This window comes from Equus przewalskii, chromosome 9 (genome assembly GCF_037783145.1).
Source record: "Equus przewalskii isolate Varuska chromosome 9, EquPr2, whole genome shotgun sequence".
Lineage (NCBI taxonomy): Eukaryota > Metazoa > Chordata > Mammalia > Perissodactyla > Equidae > Equus > Equus przewalskii.
In genome coordinates, this window is record NC_091839.1 from 77,763,864 (window position 1) to 77,785,267 (window position 21,404).

Consider the following 21,404-nt stretch of genomic DNA (forward strand, 5'->3'; position numbering starts at 1 on the left):
GACACCCAAGACATTCACAGACTCAAAAGTATGTTTATATTGTGATACGGACCATCAAGTGCCAGGAAATTCAAAGGGAAAGGCTGACGCTCTGTCCTTAACTCATGCCATGGGATCTGAATTCTTGCACTATTATAAATGACTCAGCAAATGTTTGTGTGCGCCTGGGCGGTAAAGTGGAAATAGTGGCTTCTTATAACTTTGTCCAACTATGACTTATCCCAACCCTTTTGATTGACAGCAGGTCAGAATTGGGAGAGAAAAATTCTTTGAATTTGTGTGCAAATGGTTAAGATGCACTAATTTTGTCTTGTAAGCAACTGTTTATCTAGCAAATGCTTTTTGGAGAGCATTTTTTTCCCCAGTGAAATGAGGAATTCACTGAGCTGGCCACTGAGTCCTATTTACAGAGCTATATAAGGTATGTGTGTCTACCCGGGCATCATTTGTACAGGACGTTTGGTTAAGTCTTGTAAGATGTTCAGCTGTGGATGTACTACATTCCTTCTCTTATGTTTTTTGTTGTTTTTTCCCCTTAAAAAAAGGTTACTTGATCAGGTATCAGACATAGAGAAAGCCTGGCAGGACTACAGGAAAGTGGCCAGACTTGGAGTGTTTGTGTACTTAAAGAAGGAATCTTGCACATTTTCAACTTTCAGTCATAGACATTTTCTTATAAGAGCCAGTAGGAGTCTGTGCCAGCCCTCAAAGCGGAAATCAAAGCTCCCAGGGAAACATACCGGAGGAATGTGACCCAGAGCCAAGACCCATACGCAATGCATACACTGAGCTGTCCGGGTTATAGGAAGTCTGGCCGTATAAGGACATCTGGACACTGAGAGATGTGTCGTGATGCTGGGTTGGGAGTGGGCTTCCGATGTTTCTAGCATGCCTCAAATTCAGTCATGTAAATGGATTTCACCAAAAAAAAGGATGTGCCAGGAGGCTTTTGCAAAATAGTAATAAATATTATCCTAAAATCTTCAGGGATGCTGGCTTGGCTTACGTTGCCTTATATTTGCTTAAAATGAAGGTTAAAGAGAGGGCGTACAGGCTGGGAGTTCAGAGGTAGGAAAGAAGCCCGGATGTTTACTATCTAAATTACATTCATTTTCTCCTGCTTTTTCCTGCTTATAATTAGTTCTCTGACTTTCCTAGGATATTTTCCGATGCAAAGGTGTTTGTCACAAGGTAGTCAGGGCTGTTCCATGTGGTCTGTGTCTTATGTTTGCCTCATTTGCTTGCTTGTAGATGGAGTTGAGGGTTAGAGAAGAGAGAAAGGAAAGGAATTTAAAAATATGGTGTTTATTACTTGTCGCACTATTTTATTAGTTTAATCAGAATCCTGTGTTGCCTCTCTGCCGCTGGCATTAATCTGAGATGGTGCTGGAGGACGTGTGTGCTGCTACCGATGGAGTGTCTCTAACACTTCCCCTGACGGATGGGTGACTCAAGTTTATTACAGTTTAGCAACCAGGAGTATTTACAACTGTTTGTTTTTTCAACCTAAATGGGAAGAGTCCCCTTGGGGACACTCAACAGTGATAAGTGAGTGGGAATGCAAAGGGGGGGTGGGTAACCATTCTTTCCAATGAGTGATTTGGAGAAACCAGATCCATAGGTCTAAGAGGAAGAGAGAATTTGAGACTAGAGAACTTATTTCCAAGAATGAGAGTAAGTGAAAGGAGAGATCATTTCGAAAAGACTAGTGTAAAATATATGTGACTACGTCCCTAGAGATTCTGCTGGGGGGAGTGGAGGTGGGCAAACCAAGCTGGCCCCCTCATTCATCCTTGGAAATGTGCTCCTACCTCCTGCCAAGAAACCTGAGGCCCCTCTCACAACATCAGGCCTCCCTGGAATACTTTTTGAGAATCACTTGGTAGAACGCGGAGGACTGACTAGGAGCCTGGAGGTGTGAGTTCCATGCCCGCCATTTACCTGCGGTGTGAGGTCAGGGCAGCCCTAATCCTCTCTGAGCCCCACATTTCCCACTTGCTCAGAGTTATTTTTCAGCCCAAGGAGACAATATTTATGAAAGTACTTTTACGTGATGTATTAGGATTTTAAATTGATCTATCTCTTCTGTTCTTCACTGGCTCTTCCTTGCCCTTGAGACTAAGTCCACCTGAGCTTTGAGTTTAAAAGCCCATCACAGTCTGACTTTATAACACCATTCATCTTCGTGGGGATTTTAGGGGGTTTAAACTCTGTGAGAGCTTAGAGAAAATCAAATCCTACTTCTCCCCTTTAAGTCAGATGCCCAGAATTGATAGAGACGTTGAAAAAATGAAACTTTTTGGAGACGTTGAAAAAATGAAACTTTTTGATTTGTCTTATGCCTCTTATATCCCTTACATGTCACCTGTATGAGAAAAATATGATAAGACATTTCGCTTTTAGTTTTCAGGATACATAAAAGGGAATTCTATATCCTGCTTACTTTAATCACATGATAGCATCTGTTTCCTTCATTTCCATTTTATAGTTTTCATTCCATTTTTTTGGGTGGGAGGAAGAGATTTCAAAGAGTTCTCCTTTCCTCAATGAAAAGTTTGTAAACTGCCACTAATCCCTAGGTAAGAATATGGTGTGTAAATATTAAAAAAAAAACTAAAAATGTATTAATTGCCTCTGTCCATGATATTTTCTTTAAATTATTTATCTCTCAGAAACCAAGATGGCGCCCTTTTCCTTAACATAATGACACAGACATTTTACACTCCACATATATTTGGGTTGACGTTTTTCTTTCATTTCATTTTATAATGTGAACTGTGCTACATAGTTAAGTTTTCAAATTAAATGGAAGTTTTAATTTTCAAGTTACACAGAAATCTTCAAATTAAATGGAAACTGATAGCTAGTGCAATCTAGTATGCTGACAACAAAGTTGTTTCTGAAACATTTTTCTAAGCGTGAATTTTTAAATAACTGCCTATGGGAATCACATATTCAAATCTGAACACATGGATAAGGCTTTTTGAGAGGGTGTCTTCCCTTCTAGATTGGGGCTTGCACCATATGTGAAGAAGAAAAGCACACTCTAGGTAAACTCTTGACATCATCAGATCTGAAGTAAAAGTGAACTAATGCATTGTTTAATTTGACATTAGGATGCACAATGCCAATTTTGTCTGATCAATTTAACAAGAATGCTTCTTAGAGCTCTGCCTGGATGCCTGAAATGGATGCCTATATGGTTGTTTCACCAGAAATTTATGTAGAAAGTTTATATACAAATCCCTTTCACATACACCGTCTCATTTCGACTTCATAACAACCTTGGGAGGTATTATTCTCCCCATTTTACAGGTGAGAAAACTGCGGTCCAAGAAGGCTAAGTACCATAACACAAGCTTGGCTAGAGGTGGAGCGGGCATATGTGAATTTGAATTCTGTTCTTCTAAAGGGAACACCCTTCCTCTTCTTCCAAACTCCACTGGCTTCTTTTCTTCATATTCTATCTACAGTGATCTCTGAACACCGTACGTTCTTAAGACAGTTATCTCAGATCGCCTTAAACAAAGCACACACCCTAGAAGGCACATAAAACCCCGTGGGCTAATTGGCACCATCAGTATTATCCTGTGGTCTGAGAGAAGCCTGAAGTAGAAAGATAATGTTTACTGATCTGTATTGGGAGATCCTTGGGCTTAGACAAAGACTTATTTTTTTGACAATTAGGATTTTTGTGATTTTGCTGTGTCAACCTATGTGCTGCTTCTTATCCACTAATAAACTGATGTAGCTAAAAAAGGAAAAATGAATCAAGATGATGAGTATGCTCTGGGAAGCTTAATATCAGGGTGTATACTACTGTGACATCAGCCTCAGCCCACACTGAAAATGTGCAGCCTGTAGCTCAGTGCAATCTTGTTTATGCTGAGGCTCCCACCAACCACACGCATCGTAAAAGTCTTCTTGAATAATTGCATCATTCACTGATAAGCTATCCTCATGAATTAATACCATGACCAAGTCTTAGGCAGGCTGTTGGCACTGAAGCAATATCTACTATCAACATAGGTTTTTTCCCTTAATAGACATGTCCCAGCATGCTATTGACATAGTGCTTGTTTTATGATCTTCATCCTCAGTGAAAATGCACTGTCCTTAAACTGAATACAGTTCATCTTTCAGGCTTGTAGCTTTTCCCTTCTGTCCTTTTGCCATGAAATGATTGCATTTGAATCACGACTGATCTCATGTTGTTGATGAAATGAGATCTACGTGGTGACTACCCATGGCAGAGATTGAGAGTGTTGTCTAGGAATGGCAGGTTTATGAGGGAATTTTCTTATTGACCCATGCATGTGTGTGAAAGTTAACAAATATAGGGTAAAATTTCATAGAACGAGACTTGCTAATGTCTGCAAATATTTCACCATTAAGCTGTTTCTCACACATGGATGGTGAAAGCTTACTTTGTTCAAATGAATCTTTGTGGCGTTTTCTTCAGTTCTAATGGCTCTCTGTTGATTCTTCTGACTCATGTGTTTTCCCCTGCCGTTTCCATATATGGCCGATCCTGAGACTCCGGGTGCTTGCCTTCAGCTCCGGTAGGTGAGCGAGCAAACTTCCTGGCCAGCGTCAGGTAGACTTTGAACCAGTTTTACTTTGCAGTGGGGCTGGGCACTGCCACAGCCAAATGTAGCCCCTGTTGGCTTTGACTGCTTTCCAGGCAGGCCCCTCCCTCTCCAGTCAAGCCTTTTCCTGGCCAGCTTCCGAAGGAGCTGCCAGAGGGGGCGGGCCCACGGCGTGGTGGTACCACTTCTGCTTCTCTGATGTTCTCATCTTACTCACTGAAGCCTGGTCTTAAGTTCGAGAGGGCTCGGGAACTCTCATCTTCTACATTTCTCATGCATCACATTCAACTTTCCAAGACGGGAAAATGACCTTATGTTGAGCAGAAATGGCAATCTGAAAGCCATTTTGTCTGCAGTAAGTGCCAAGGACTGAGGGAATTCTTAGACTCTGTGTATGTGAGGGCAGGTGACCCATGGCAGCACCAATGCACCAAAGGCAGTGATGGGCGCATCATCTGGCATCCTTTAGAGGAGCACTGATGATGGTTGTCACTTTGCTAGGGTTCCTTATTGTTCCTGGCAGTGGTGGTGGTAGAGAAATGCTACTGTTTTACTATTGCAGGCAGCCCAATATTCAATCAAACTAGGCCTAGAAAAACAAAGGAAAAAGAAGAGATATCAATAGATCATCTGAAAAAAAAACTTTGGTGTTTACATCTTATTTTTAAGATCTCAAGAATAAAGCCTCACAAAATAAACTTGATTCATATGTAATTAAACAAGGTTTTCAACAATTCTAGTTTGACATTCTAGTATGAAATTTTATTACTTAAAATAGGTTAATGCTATAGTTTAAAGCGTTTCATAAAATTAGCCACCATTTTGGATTTAGCTAGGCCAGATCGAAAAATCAGTTGTTTAATAGAAATAATATGAAATTCATTCGAATACAGAATTTGCTGGCCTTCGTGTTTCTCTGTCTGACTATTTCAGAAGAGGTCTTTTTTTCTTCTTTATTTCATTATTTCACCATTTTATGACATGTGTAACGTCAAGAAAACTCCTTGATTCCGCTGAGCCTCAGTTGGCTCCTCCCAACTTGGAGATTCTAACAGTTCCTACCATATAAGATTGTTGTGACAATTTGTGAGGATTAAATACTCAATATATTGTAAAGCACCAAGGAAAGCTTGCCACAGAATAAGCGCTCAATAAATGTTCGTTAAAGTAAAATAAAACTTTCCTTTTAGTTCATCACTAAATATTTTCAGATATTAAATTTCTGCCTTAGCACATTTGCCAAATGTTAGCACTTAGCCCAGTAGGTTTCGGGGTCATGCATATGTAGATCACACAGAAAGAAAGGAATGTTGTGACAGTTTCTGTTTACAGCGTTTTTCTAGCAAGACACATACCATTGTTATGTCACTTTGAATGATGTATGAATTGTGATTCTGTCCTTAGAATCCCGTTTTCTGGGTTTTTTTTTTCTTTTTTGCCATCAAATTGCCACAGGGGGGAGTATAAGTTCTTGAAAGAAGCAGAGAATACAGTTAAGGAATTTGATACCAATTATTATTATTATTAAGAATGCCCACATCTAAAACATCACAACAGATTATATTAACACCCATGAGAAAGTAGAAATATTTTATTAATAAATAATAAATTAGGCCACTGTTCAATCTTGGATTTGATAATTTTGTGATAGTTGCAAGAACAATACCTAGAAAATGCCTCTGTGTGACATGGAGAGGTGAGTGTGTGTGTGTGTGTGTGTGTGTGTGTGTGTGTGTGTACACACATGGGCAATATTCGTGCTACAGGAGAGGGACGAAAATTTAAGTTTCTAGTTTTTGCCATTAAAGTCGTGAAATAGAGAGAGGAAGAGAGAAAGAAAGTGAGGAAGAGCTAATATATATAAAATGAAGATGAGAATGGCGTGGGTACAGTAACGTGACACAGCCTCGCAATACGGATGGTAGGGATCCCATTGTGCACATATGGGGAAATTTAACCTTATGAAACTCAAGAGCTAGATAAGACAATTCCAAACCAGAGAGAACTGTACAAGTGGAGAATGAAATTTCCCTTTGAATAATACAATAGCGTTTGATAACTACAAAAACTGTGACCTAATTTTACGATACTAATAGCCAGAAACGTGGTTATTTCTTCTGTCTCTTTGGAGAAAGAGAGACACAACAAAAGTCCTAGGGAAGCGGAATAGAGAAATATAAAGGGTGGGCAGGTTGACTATGGCAGCAATGTGACCCACCCCAGCTGGGAGATAATCATCTTTGCAGACAGTTGGTCAGCCTTCCTTCTATGTCTCTGCTTCTCCCAAAAAGTCCTCCTCCAGGGCCTCCTGATATGCCGCAGCTGAGACCACCTTTCCCCTACTCTTCCTCGCTTGCCCCCCTCTCCAGTTTGGTGAAATGTTCTGAAGAAAGCTGCCCTAAAGATTCTTATTCTGATGGGCTTTCTTTGGGTATCTCCTTACAGCACACTAACTGACTTTCTGACTCGAGGACTTTGTAGCTGGCTCATGCTCTTCCACTGCAACCCAGCTCCTGCCACCATGAGGGGTTACCCCAATATCTGCCAGAAAAACTATCCAAAGTTACTTCTCATTTCTTGCTGCCTCTTCCGTTAAGCCAACTAGGACTCGCCCCAAACCTTGTCATTACCTTGAACTGCTGCATCCTCTCGGGTCCTAAACCATCTGCCCTCTCCTGCTGTATCTCACTCACTTACCTTTTACATCACTTCTTTGACCTCATGGAGACCTGGATCTCTTGCCTCCTTCTTTTTCGTATGACCACATGGCTTTGCATGGCTTTGCTTCCTTCTCTGTCTATCATACCATGTTTTGTGTCAACAGTCTATTGTTAGTGCTTCTGGTATTCAGCCTCCCAACCTTTTTTCAAGCCAACTCCCTACCTTAGTTGTTCCTATGCTGCCTGCCGTACGTTGTGGTCTCCAGTCTCAGCTGGGCCCTCAGTTCTGCTGTGTTGTGCTTTTAGTTGCTCTGGTCAGCTCTTTCCTACCTTCTCCTTGTGTCCCTTCCAGACCTCCCTGCTTCCCTCAAGGTTCCTCCCCTGTCCTCCACCTCTCAGGACAGCCGTCCTTCCTACACAAGACTGTCAGGCATGAACAACTCAGGCCTCCCTCCCCAGGGTTGATGGAGCCTCAGCCTCATATTCACTCTAGAGTAGAGCTATTTAAATTTAAATGAACCAAAATTTAAAATTCCATTCCTCTGAAAGGAATGGGCAAAAGGGGTATCGTGGTACCTATGTATTGTGTTTGGATAGAAAATTAGACTATTGGTGGTGAGCACAATGCAGCCTGTACAGAAACTGATATATAATAATGGGCACCTGAAATTATACAATGTTATAAACCAATATGACCTCAATAAAATAATTGAACAAAAAAAGATAGATTAACAAGAAAAAAAATTCAGTTACTCAGTTGTACTAGTTGCGTTTCAAGTGTTCAGTAGCCACGTGTGGCTAGCAGCTGCTGTACTGGATGGTGTGTAGAACCTTAACATCATTGCAGACAGTTTCATTGGATAGCGGTGGTTCAGACAGACTTCTACTTGTGCTTTTTGTCAAACTTACTTTTGTCTCCAGTGGAACCATGTTCTTTTCACATTCTCTTGTCTTTCGATTTCCTTTTCTCTAGTAGCTTCTTCTCAGCCTACAAAGATGTGCACATTTCCCTCAAATAAAAAAGAAAAATCCCCAAACAAAAGAAAACAACATTCTCTTTGTCCTACACATCCCTCTATATACTGCTTTCTTTTTACTCTGAAGCTCCTAAAACACACACGTACTCATACACACAATGACACACACACACAAATCGTCTGTATTTACCTTTGAGTTACCAGTCAATCCACTGCAATGAGGCTCTAGCATTGCAAATTGCCGCCAAATAACCTCTTTGTTGCCAAATCCAGTGGCTTCTTTTCAGTCCTTATATAACTTCATCTCTCTGTGGGCATTGTAGTTGAGTCCCATCCTCTCTCCATCTCTTTGATCATTTCCTTTGGTCTCCCTTGAAGTGTTATTTCCCTCTGCCTACTCCTTTGATGTTGGTGACCCATAGTTTTTCCCTGGTCCTCTTCTTACTTACATGTTGTTCAGCGGCCACATTGTTGATGGTTCACTGCTCTCTGGCTCTCGATCAGAAACTCTGTTCTGAGTTCATCTGTGCTGCGTGCGGGACCTTAGTCTGAATGTCCTACACAGATCTTAAAGTAAGCATATTCAAAACCAAGCTGATTCTCCCCACCCCCAAATCTGCTCCCTATAACGTGTTCCCAGTCTTAGTGATTGGAACCACCATACCAACTCTATATTGAAGCCAGTACATTGTTCAATATTCTTTTTTCTCTTTCAACTCTTATACCGAATCAGTCATAAAGCTCTGTGGATTCCATCTTCTCATTATATCTTCCCAACACATCATGCCATCAGTGTCTTCTTTGAGAATCACTGCATTAGTTTTCCTGTTATTAACTGGTCTTTTGACCTACACTGTTTGCCCTCTGCAATGTACTCCCTCCAGAATTTATCAATGTGAAGTGCTTACTCACCTAAGACCCTTGCTTAGTTTCCAATGCCTCTAAGATAAGGCCTTTTGTCTGGTTCTATTTTCTCCATTCTTATCTCTCACTACCCACCACCCCTGCCCTATTGACTGTTTTCCAGTTCCTGATTTGCTCCAGTCAGTTTCAATAACTTACAGTTTTATCATGCTATTTCGTGCCTTTGTAACTTGCTCACATTGCTTATCCAGCACTTGGAGGAGCTGTAAGGTGCGTTTATACTAAATGAACTTTTGACGGTAGTAGGAGCTGATCCTGTGCATATACACTCACACGTGGACATACTCAGTGGAACAAACATTTTATAGAAACGGTATTTATTGTTACTATATGTGATACCTTTGATATTTTAAAATCTATTCCATTCCATTTTAGCAAAATGCTGGTCTTAACCTCCAAGCTTATGTTACTGTCTAATTGAACTCACATATTGAGAATAAGATACACATATATGTGTGCGTTTGTGTATGTATGTATCTATCTGTCTGTCTAAGGATGGGCTACCTGAATAAGCAGTGGAGGGACATAGGAGATATTGGGGGGATGTGGGATGTGAGATTTGGGGATCCTGTGGGCATATTGGAACCACTAAGGGAGCACCTGTAGTTGCTGTGAGACCTCTGTGTGGAATCCAAGTGAAATCAGAGCTGAGACACAGAGAACACCTGAGTTCTTGGTTCTAAATCAAGCTTATTGGTTTCATGAACCAATACGGCCCCTTTTTTGTTGTTGTTATGATTTCTGGATATTGCAGTACAAAATGTTTTAGCTGATACAGCCTTCACCAATGTGAGAGAGATATAGTTTTACTTTCCCATTTATATTTTCTAATGTGATTGCTTATAACATTTTCTAATGCTATCATAGTATTAGGACATAACAGTACTTTCCAGGCTTAAAGAAAAAAAATGTTTTAATAATGGAATACATAGAAAATGATAACATTTTAATGGCATTTTGGGGCAAGGCTTTCTAACAGTGCTAACATTTTGGAATTTTAAAGGTATAGAAATTCCTTTGGTTTAAAGATATCAAAGATCATAGGGGCGCTTACTGGCAAATTGCTACCTTTTTTTTAAGTTTCTAGGTAATTTAAGGTATTTCTTGGAAGTTGACTTCTGAGTATTTGTGAATAACCTCTCACACAGCATCAAGTACAAACAAATCCACCATTGAATGAATTTCTTATGTAAAATTTGGGAACTAGCTAAACTTTAAAATATTGTATATTTAGCTAGAATTGTATAATTACTAATGTCTTAGGAGCTATGGTGATTTATACTATAGCATATTTACATCAATTCACAGGAATTTTGTATTTATTGATTATGTAAATAAAATTTCTGAGGCTCATGTATTCATATCTGGTAAATGTATGTTTTCAGAATACTAGGGAATATAGTGTTTGTTTTATTCAAGCCATAATTTATTAAAGTAAATAATTCTCTAGAAAATTGAATAGTAACTCTAGTAGGTGTTTAGGAAAAGTTGCTGATTAATTGACTGGCTGATATAATTTTGAAAATTAATGCAATTGTCAACGTTACCTAACCGTAGACCAAAGAAGATCTTTGAGGGAAATTCTTCCAGACTAATAAATCTATGTGAATGCCCCAAATTAGAAGTGGATCAGTCATTGTTGTTTCCCTCTCGATGAGGCAAATAATTCACATATATTTTGAGCATTTGATATATTTCTAACATTGTTTTCAGCACAGGGGGATATTAAAAGATACCTAGTTCGTGTTTACAAGGAGGTTACAATCTATTGGCAGCAGCAAGTTATACATGACTAAGCGTTAAACCGATGATCCTCACAGTTGTGTGACGTGGGAACCACAGGACATTGAAAAGTCTAGAAGATTGGTGTGATGTAATATTTCATGACCCTGAAATTAGAACTTCTGAGGAACTTCGAGGCGTGGATTCTGATAGAGCCGCATGCGATGAAGCCTGGCGCTCTCGCTCAAGTGTTGGTGGGTTGGTGGCAGGCCATTAAGTGTTTATGGAGGAGCACAGCAGTAACATTCCACAGTCAAGAGGAAGAAATAGCCAGTATGGAAAAACGTGGTGTGACTTTTTTATGGACATAAGCTGGGATAAAGGACAAGGAAGACAGGAACAGCACGAGCATTCCTGACCTTCGGAATGGCGTGAACAGTCTTGACTTTGCAAATGCTGCGGCATAGATGGAAGAGAACAGATGGGCTGTTTTGACCTCAGCCACCCTGGAGATGAATTGGAAAGATTAAGGAAGGGACTGCAGTGTAGGAACCAGAATCCTAATTTCTTTCTTTTTCTCTAATGTTGAATACCTCACTTTTATTTTTAGTCCTCTAGACTTTTAAAACATATATATTTTGCTTTATAATTTTCAGGGCTTGGAATGTTAACAAGACTTTTTGCAGACTTATACGGTAAAATTAAGACAGCCTCAAAACTAAGACTTAGTAATCCTGAAATTGTTGTTGGCCTCCTTCTGTTTGTCCTCTTGCTTTAATACATAGTATCTATTATTTTTTCTTTCCACAATCTAAAAAGTGCCAGGCATCTGGAAAAAACACAAAGCGCAATAAATATTTGTTGAATTAAGGCATCTTTCTTGAGGGCAGAGATTATATTTTTTCTTCTCTTTATGATTCACCATGACTCCTACGAGGCTGTTTTGTGCACAGTGGACATCCAATAACTATAAAGTATTGAAAATGTTTATATTGCTGCGGAGCAAGCATGACTACAGTGAATATTACTTGGCCAAGCTGTCTCACGAATTCATTCATTCAGTCAGTCAGTGATGGGTGCATTCATTGGACACTGTGCTAATGTGGGGGCAATTAATCTAATGGTGGTTGTAGCAGTATTTTCATGTCTTTGTGCCTTTGTACAGGCTGGTTGAATCTTACTCATGCTTCAACTCTCGGCTCACATGGCACTTTCTCCTTTGGCATTCCAGGCTGGGGTAGGTGCTTGTCCTTTCATAGTCTTTCTCTAACTGGGTGGTGACTTGCCTGTAGCCCTTTCGGTTGGAGCTCCACAGAGCAGAACTGAGTCATTCACCTCTGTATCCCTAGCACCAAGCCCAGTGCCTGGTTTACAGATGTCACTTGATGAAAGTTTGTCGAGTAAGTGTTTGTAGAACACATGGAATCTTTAATGATGGTGTTGTCAGATACCTGGCTTTGAACTGGCAATTTAACTTTTAAGTATTGAGCTCAGAAAACCAACTAAAAAAAAAACCTAGCAGAATTATAACTATTTGGAGACAAAAGATGAGTTAACAAGAAAGAAAACTTGAAAGTCACAAAAATGTGATATAAATTATAAGGTGAAATGTATATTACCATTGATAAACTATTCATGTTGGGTGGCTATGTACACTTTTTATTCTGGCAAAGTTTTACTGTGCATCTAGTGTTTTTGTTGAAACAATGCAGGCATCCCTGTCAGTATGCACTGAGCCTGAGAACAGGGCAGCGGAGACCTTAGAGGTCATTCAGTCCAAATACTCTTAACCAAAGAAATAAAACCAGATTTCAGAGTGCACAAAGGCAGGCACAGTTCAGCGCTACAGTCTTGTCTGTGCCACAGTGGGCAGAGGAGCCCCTCTAACTCTGCCACCACCAGTCCTTCCACTACGTCATCCTGCTTTCCCAGGAACCACCCATGTGCAGTCCAGGAGACAGCTGTGGGGGGCTTGGTGGATGGTGGGTGATCTCCCTCTTCATGCACACAGCTTCCCTGTGGCCATCCAGGTGCTCTGAAGGAAGAGGGGAGTTGCCATGCTACAGGTCTCCCCACAATCTACAAAGATGACCCTCACATATATGGCTAATAACAGTAGTGGCTGCCATTCATTGAGGACTCTGCCAGACTGATTACGTAGGTTAACTCAGATCCTCACATCGCCAGGCAAGTATGTAAAATTTCCTCCCTTTTTACACATAAGGAGAGTGGGGTTGGGGGAGACTCTGTGACATGTCCATGTCACAGAACCAATAAGTGGCAAAGGCAGGTTTCCCACTAGACCTCTCTAACTCCCCAAATTCCATAGGTTTTTCCAGACACCACATCACCTTATAAAGGAAAGAGAATATAGTGACCTATCAATATTTGTTAGGTAATACCGTATATCAAGAAGAACAAAGCAGAATGCTTTCTGTAGAGTTTAAGTACTTACCTACCTGAATGTGTATGTGATTCTTCAGAAGAAAAAAAATGACCCTTTCATATAGATTTCATACCATTATAGTAAGTTAGAATCTCATGTAAATATGAAGCAGAATGACTGAATTCAGGAATTTTTAAATTTTTCTTTTTAGTAACCATTGCATCAGTAGAGCATACATTTTTTGTTTGCTTGTATAATAAGAAAACTACCAGTTTTTCCTAGAATTTGTTAATTCCTTGGAAGAAATGATAGAAGTTGTCTAATGTACACAATATTCTCCTTGAAGCCAGTGTAAATGCCTACCACATTATTTTTAGATTGAACTGGATTTTTTCTAAATTTAAAAAACCTAATTAAAATATAATTGTTAATGAAGGCATGCTGTTTATTCAAAGTTTAAGTTAATAAAAACTGTCTTCTTAAATTCCCAACTTAACACTCAAAAAATTTATTTTTGACCCTCTCAGAACCAAATAAGTAATGATTGTTATCTTTAAGTTAGAAATGGGGACTAATTAGTTTTAAAATATTTTTCGAAAACTTGGCAATGTTGTTTGTAACAAATACAATGGAATCTACTACCATGTCCTTATTTATTTGATTGTGAGTTTTTTCAGTCCACACCAGAACTTTTTGAGAATAAATAGAATTTCTATATTAGGTAAACATGATTTTTTACTTTCTATGAAGACATGTGCCTTTATTCAGTTGGAGGCTAGAGACAGCTCACGTGTCTTGGGTTGGGTGATAGTAATGATTTCCTTCTGTCCTCAGAACGATGTTTGGAAGATAAGTCAAAACAAATGCAAAATGAGGAGGAAGACTAGTTACTCTTAGCACAAGTGGATTTTTGTCTCACAAGGGGATTTGATGAAGTCTATTATTTTCCCCAGAAACTCCTCAGGCCCAGCTCCTACTTGTCTTTATTTTCCCCATATCTCTAGAGGAGAGCTTTGCATATTAGTGAGTATGAGTTGACTTGACTTGACTTTAGCTTGGCTGGATCAGGCTGATCTTTAGTCAACTGGTACCCTAAAGGTGTGGAGTTACAGCATTCCCTTCTGCTAACTGCTGTGTAGAACTATTTCCTTCTCCATATAACTCTTGGAAATTCTCTCAGATAGTCACGAAGGGTTTGAAGTGGCTGGGAATTAATGCAGGGTATTACAGACTCAATAAGCCACCCTTGTTAGATTTCTTGTCCCTTCACCTTGAATTAGAGTATCAGAAGCTATGCATAAATGTAAACTCTGAGCTTCACTACTCTTAAATTCTGCTGGATCATTTAGGTAAAGAGTTTGTCTTTCATGTGATGTGTTTACATATGGATGAAGGTGGTGCAGACACTTTCACAGAGAGCTTTACAAAGTAGAGCTGTCTGAATGCTATGAAGGTGAGTGATTACTGTTATCAGGCAATCGAGAGAACCAACACTGGCGTTAGAAGATGAATGGGTAAAACAATATAGAGTCAGTGTTTTGTGGGTGTATATATAAAAAAAGGCCTAGAATATTAAATCAAAAGTAAACCAAACTGAAAATTCACTAAAATTGGTGGCTTTTTTCTTTTAATTTTATACTCATTTGATGTGTGAACTCATTCTTGATGCATATGTTTAACCAAAAATTTAAAAAACAAAGGAAAATTAAGGTCAAATTTCTACCTCTCCTCTCCACCCCCAAAGAAGGAATTTAGAAGTATTTAACCCACACATTTTAACTGGGATGACCGCTTACAGCTGAGTTGACCTAAATGGTTATAAAAGTTCTACATAGAAGTGTTAGTAGAGATTGTTGATGGGCAAATCTTGACTGGAAGGAAAATGTAATTTGCACTGTGAATATACAACTAGGAAATTTAGGAACAAGAGTTTTCTGTTTAGCTTGTTGTGAAAATAACACCATGTCCTTTGGTTCCAGGTAGCAGGATGAAGAAACGACTGAAGGAACCTGACTTCCTACCATGAAAAAGGTCTGGTGTGAAAGAAAGCAATACCTGTGAAAAGTCAAACATCTCATCACATACAAACCAAATCTTCCCAGGTGGTATTTCCATTTGTAAACTAGATTTTCATTCGACATAAATATAGCGAACAATATGTGTGTTTAATTTCAGTTTCTTTTTTCTTGAAAACAAAGGCAAAGCCTCTGTCCACTAAGATGAGTAAACCTTAAGCAGTGTTTGCTAACTACCCTGTCTTCTAAATGTGGCCTCTCTAGGGTGTATTTAATGTGGTTCATTTTCAGGAAGTGGCAAAGGAATGAAGAGTCATTCAGGAAATATTGACAATTTTACTCGTATCTATAGGAAAAGTCTTGTGAAAGAAAGGAAACTATTTTTTAAACTGTCTTAGAATAGTTTTTTTAGGCACAGTTTAGGACAGTGTAATAGAAATTAAAGCATGAATGTTATTTGCAGTTATTCCTTCAATAACAATAATTATCATACCGGGTTTGGTGATTAATACTACTACTGACGTGACTCCATAAAACCCATGTGGATTTTTATGTAGGTAAAATTAGAGTTGTTTTTTTTCCTCTTAAAGCTTGGACTATGTATTTAAAGACTTGTCCAAAGCCACATAGACAGTTAGTGGCAGAACTGGTGCTAAATGCAGATTTCCTGATTTTAGCTCTGTTGCCATTGTTTCTTTTTTTTTTTTTCCTCATTACTTTAGCCTATTTTATTTAATTTACTGTGAGGAAATATGTTCTGAGGAAAATAAAAATAAATGGAAAAGAGTAAAATGAATTCTAACTTATGGCTGTTGTTTTTAGTAATTTTCAGCATTCTGGTTTATTTCATTCCCAAGCTATTCATGTCCCACAGTGGACATTGATGTGCGGCACTGTGGCATGGTGGTTCCGAGCATGGGCTCAGCAGTCAGACCACTTGGGTGAGGCTGCTCCTGCCCCTCAGTGAGTGTGAGAGCTTGTGTCTCAGCTGCCCCTCTGGAAAACAGGGGTGTAGTAAAATCTACTTTTGGGGGTTGTTGTGAGAATTCAAAGAAGTGTGGTTTGTTTAAAGTGCTTAGGATAGTGTTGATGTATACAGTAAGTACCCACAAAATGTTAGAAATTATTTTACTCACTTTCATATTATCAAGGAAGACGAAAGATTTACTATCCCAACTTAAAATACAAAAAAAATTAGGGATCAAGTGGAAATTCGCTTTCTGGAGAAGGGCTTCTCAGTGTTCCCATGACCTCTCTTGTAGGCATTGTTAGCTCATGATGTGAGCTCATTAAGGCCATTAAGTGAGAAACAGGAGAATAATGTTTTCAACTAGTAAAATCTTCATAAACCAGGTTAATTAGCAGCTTAGTTACTAAGTTAAATTATTTTCCTTTGAAATTTAGGCTTTATGTTAAAAAAAATTTGTTAAATAGACTAGGAAGTCCTTTTAGATGTGACATTAGCTCTCAGAAAATAAGCATTGTGATGAATTCTGGGTAAATGAATTTAAGACATGGATTCCATATTCATTAAGTATGGAAGTTTAAAAATTACGAAAGTCTTGGGAATGTGTCTTAGAAAATCCACCCAAAACTAAGCAACATGAAAGTAATTTCATTTTTGGTCCTGATTATAAAAGTTGACAGCTTCTTTCTTTTCTCATCTGGTTAAACAGGTACGTAGAATTAGAGACTTCTGGAGTTGGAAAAAATAATTAGGATCACGTGGCCTTAAAGTTTTTCAAATTTCTAACCACAGCACCTATTGAACAAATGTACCCTTCTACAGAAGATTCCGTGCAAAAGGAGCTCCTGCGGTTGTTGCACTTAAAGCAAAAACATTATCTTCTTGTGAATGATTTTTATTGAGTAGCTAATTTGGTCATTGCTGTGAGTCACAATTCACATGGGCTGGAGGCCCCCTGATCTCTGATGGATGGCTAGGCCACTGATGAGGTTGAATAATGCTGAGGATGAGGGAGCTCTCTTGTAGTCTAATCCAGTGGAACCTGAGCTGGTGGTAGTGGATTGTAGATCTCTTGACAGAAATATATCTCTTTATGTAATTAGCGATGGCCAAGGTCTCTGTTTACTCTAACTAGTCAAAATTGATTTAAGCCTAGAGTATTTCCTCTCAGTGATTGGGCCTCATTCATTAGCCACGATGTAGACAAAATAAAAGACTCCCTTTGGCAGGGAAAATTGATTGAAGCCCCAGAGACCCATGCAACAAAGCCAAGCCTTACTTCAGGATTCCTTGCCTTCTTGAAGCCTTGTTTATATTAAAGTTCAGGATTCTGAGGGTTACCCAGCACCCCTGACACGAGTGCTCACCTAATTGTCTGCCACCCTGACACTGAGTTGTGCCTCTCCTTGTTTGCTACAGTCAGTCAGGTTGTGTTTATTGCCTGCTAGCATGGTAGGCTGCTCACCTCACAGTGAACACTGCATAGCCTTATTCTACCATGTCAAGCTTGTTTACTGATCCGTGAACCTTATGGAGGGTGTCTGGTTGTCTTTTGATACTGTATCAGGATCCATGCATCTGTGCTTGCTTTTGCCTGAAAACTCACCTCATTCTCTAAGCATTCTATGTGATAAAGTTTGTATTGAAGACTTCAGTTTCTGTGATGGAATCACTTGTAATGGACAAATCCTTCTGCAGTCAGTGACGATAAAGCTGGACAGAATATGTAAGACAATAGATTGAAGGCATTAGAGAGAAACCAACATAGTTACTAAGACATGAGGGGATTATGATCCTCGAGAGAAATGGAGCACTATAAGCTGAGGTCAGATTCTCCCTGGCTTCTTCTATGACTGCATTTTCTAAATCACAGCACAAGTGAATGAAGTATAAGAAGAAAGTGGCATTGTTACTTGACTAGGGAGAAAGAAGTCAGAATTTGGGGCACAGTGGCTAGGACAGGAGGGGCAAATTTCTGGAGAGAACTAAACCATAGAAAAGTAGCCAAATATCTGCATATAATTTGGCCCAAGTCATTTACCAACTAGTCTGCACATAAGCAGGGTAAAGAGTCCAAGAAACCCAGTACAAAAGAACATCTGGATGGTCAAATAGCTGATCTGGGATATTTGTAGCCACATGGTACTGGGGAGAGAGATAGGAACTCAAGTGCTCCCAAGGTAGAGGGGAATTGATAAACAACTCAGGCTTTCTATGGAGACCCTACCCTCTCTGTCAACCCTGGAGTAAGGACCTTACCCTAGGAAAGTTGAAATAGATAAGCCCTAACAGAGCTTTAAATCAGGCCTAGACAGGATCAAGTGATTCACCACAATTTTTTTTCTGAATGTCGGAAAAAACTTGAACTTTCTTTGAAGGAAGATATCAGTCAGAGCCTCCATAATATTCAAGATTCAGTAAAAATTTGCAAGGCATGCTATAAAAAGGAGAGAAATGACTAAAACCCAACAGAAAAAAGTCAATAAAACCCATAGATGATTTAGATATTGCAGATATCAGATAGGGACTTTAAGTTTATTAATATGATCAAGAAGGAGAAAATAGATGAAAAGATTACTTCAACTGAGAATTGGAATCTATATAAACTAATCAAATGTATATTCTTGAACTGAAAAATACAATACCTAACATTAAGAACTTTGGATGTTTTGAACAGCTGGGTGAACACGTCAGCACACAGGACTAATGAACTAGAAGATAAGTCAGAATAAGCTAGGAGAGAATGGAAGACAGAATGGAGCATAAAAGACGTGTGATACACAAACTGACTTCTCAACTCACTCTACTCCAGAAAGAGAGTTCATACTTAGGAGCTCTGCAAATAGCTTCTCTCCAGGCTATTGGATGCTATTAGAAACATGCTTAGACACATCTAATACCGTTGCTCATTCAAAGCATTTGAGTTTTCAAGGAAACTTAGAGAACTGAGAGATACATTTGTTAAGTTTAATTTTAGTGGAAAATTTGTTTCCTTTAAGTGATATCTTTGCCAAAATTTGACAGCTTCTGAAAAGAGAACAAAGTTAAAGATTCTGGGGAGTAGGAGTAATCTGGATCAAGTTTTCTTCCTATAGGAAATAACACAATGTCATCAGAATGTATTACTATTTCCATGTTTTTGTTCTCTTTTGCTCTTATTCTGGTTTTCATTTCACAGCTGTTTGGATCAGTGGCAGATCCCTGCCCCCTTCACTTCCTCCTGTTTTCTTTGCTTCTCACTTTTGATCTGTCAGTGCATGTACTCCTTGCCTTTTTACTATGTTAAAAGTCTATAAGGTTTTCCATTTCAGGAAAATTAAGCAGACAGCAGAATTTTTGATCCAAGTCTTTGTAATTTGCAGCATGAGAGCTGTTTCCCCAGCTGCAATGCACCTTTTATGAGTTTTAAACTATTTTTCTTGAGACTTAAGTACATTTCTTGTAGCCCCACCATGACACTGTTGGGGAAAAATAATATATTCTGACAGTAGTCTTATTGGTGCCTTAGAAACAGATAAAACCTTGGAAGGCAGATTTATCAAGATGTTAATGAAAAGTGGATAGTATATTTTATCAATTTCTTATTCACTGATTCTCAACTAAAAAATTAATCAAAAGCCAATGTTTGGTATCATAAAACCTTGGCTATTTAATGTATTTGGGAATGGCTTCTGATCTAGAAGTAATGTTGTGTTCCTTCTCTCCCCTTAGCCTTTTCACCCCACAGCCTCCCCCCAAATCCTTGATGGTAAAGAGGTTTCCCCTGGATACCCAATAACACATGACTCCAATTACAAATAAGTGATTGCGCCACAACTCTTCCTAATGCCCATGATAACCCAGTTTCTGAGGGTAAGATTTTTTCTTGATTATAAAATGCTTTCACAGATGTTTTCTCATTTGACTTTTTCAAAAATTGTGTGAGGTACGAAGAGAGAGTAGTATTATTACCCTTATTTCACAATGAGGAGGCTGAGGGAGAGGAAGAAGTGACTCACCCAAGGCAATAGCTAGTAAGCATTAAAGCCTGGACTCAGGCCTTCGTTACTATTCAGTGTTGACATCCTTCCTTAGGAGGCTTGGGTGGACTGGTAGGTGGGTGCCAGAAGCAGTATGATTGAAATGCTTTCATAGTACAAAGCAAGACTGTGCCTACCTTAAACCCATGGTGAGAATAGACTACACTTTTGAATACTGTTCTAGTGCTAGTGGAAGAGAGATGTTTTACATTGCAGAAGACTTTTACAGTCTAAATCCCCGAATCTTGTGGGAAATGATAGAAGACAAAAGTTTTAGAAGTTTGTGCTAAAATTAAAAAAGAGGAAGTGAGTACCTCTAAGTGGTTTAATAAGCTCAAGAAAATGTTCTTGGGAATGTGAAATAATGGTTTCTCCAGATTAGATGGTGCCCTGAGTCAAAAAGGGCTTTGTAGATCCACAGTGATTTGAGCTGCTGACCAAAAGGATGCCATGCACTTAAGCATGCTCTGTATGAGTGCTCTTAGTGTCAAGGTCATGTTGGGAGACAATTCTCAGAACAGGTCTCCCATTTCTACATGTCTTGTGAGCAGAGGCGCTAACTGACTATATTGCAGTCTATCATTTCAAGAATGTTTGTACGTGAGCAGCCTTGGAAGGTGGAGATAGTGCCTCCCTCCAGAGCAAAGGGCAGGCATGCTTACTGTCCGGTATAAAAGATTCAGGTTCCCTAAGCTCAGGGTTCCTCTCCTATAATGTTTCCTGTATATACCGATGTCACCTGACCCTCTCTGTGGTGCCCTCTGGGAATTGGTGCTCCAGGAACCAGTGCAAGAAAGTGTTGATATTCTGGCTACCACTACTGCTGAGAGTAATAAAGTCAATTGTCTTTGACCCAGGTGTGCCATGTCTTCTTCCAGCATCCTTAAAAGTATGACGGACTAAGTGTTTGCTTGCAAATAGGCTTCACAGTTCTGAGAGGTCACAAGGCTTCATCTCCCCTCGCCCAATCTCTGGTGTGTTGCAAAACAACAACAACAACAAGAAAAACAAAGAGTGCAGGACATTTCGAGTCCATGCTTATTCAGTTTCCTGAGTCTTATGTACTTCTAGCAGGATAATTCTGGCATTTCACCATGAGCCAGTGTCTGTGGAAACTAGATAGGTGGCTGGTGAAAAGCAGTCAG

General features: G+C 39.3%; 1 protein-coding gene and 1 long non-coding RNA gene across 13 annotated transcripts in view; both read left to right on the forward strand.

Annotated features, from left to right (window-relative positions):
• ENPP1 (ectonucleotide pyrophosphatase/phosphodiesterase 1) overlaps positions 1-21,404 on the forward strand; it is a 398,848-nt gene that overhangs the window by 114,102 nt on the left and 263,342 nt on the right. The window lies entirely within an intron of this gene.
• Positions 1-21,404, forward strand: part of LOC103563095 (uncharacterized) — a 149,219-nt gene that overhangs the window by 24,997 nt on the left and 102,818 nt on the right. For 10 of the 11 annotated variants that reach the window (XR_011522130.1, XR_011522128.1, XR_011522132.1 and 7 more), the window contains one exon: positions 15,238-15,360. This is a non-coding gene — a long non-coding RNA (uncharacterized lncRNA). Of the gene's footprint in view, positions 1-12,042; positions 12,110-15,237; positions 15,361-21,404 lie in introns of those variants that run through there. The other variant, XR_547806.2, reaches the window with a different exon arrangement.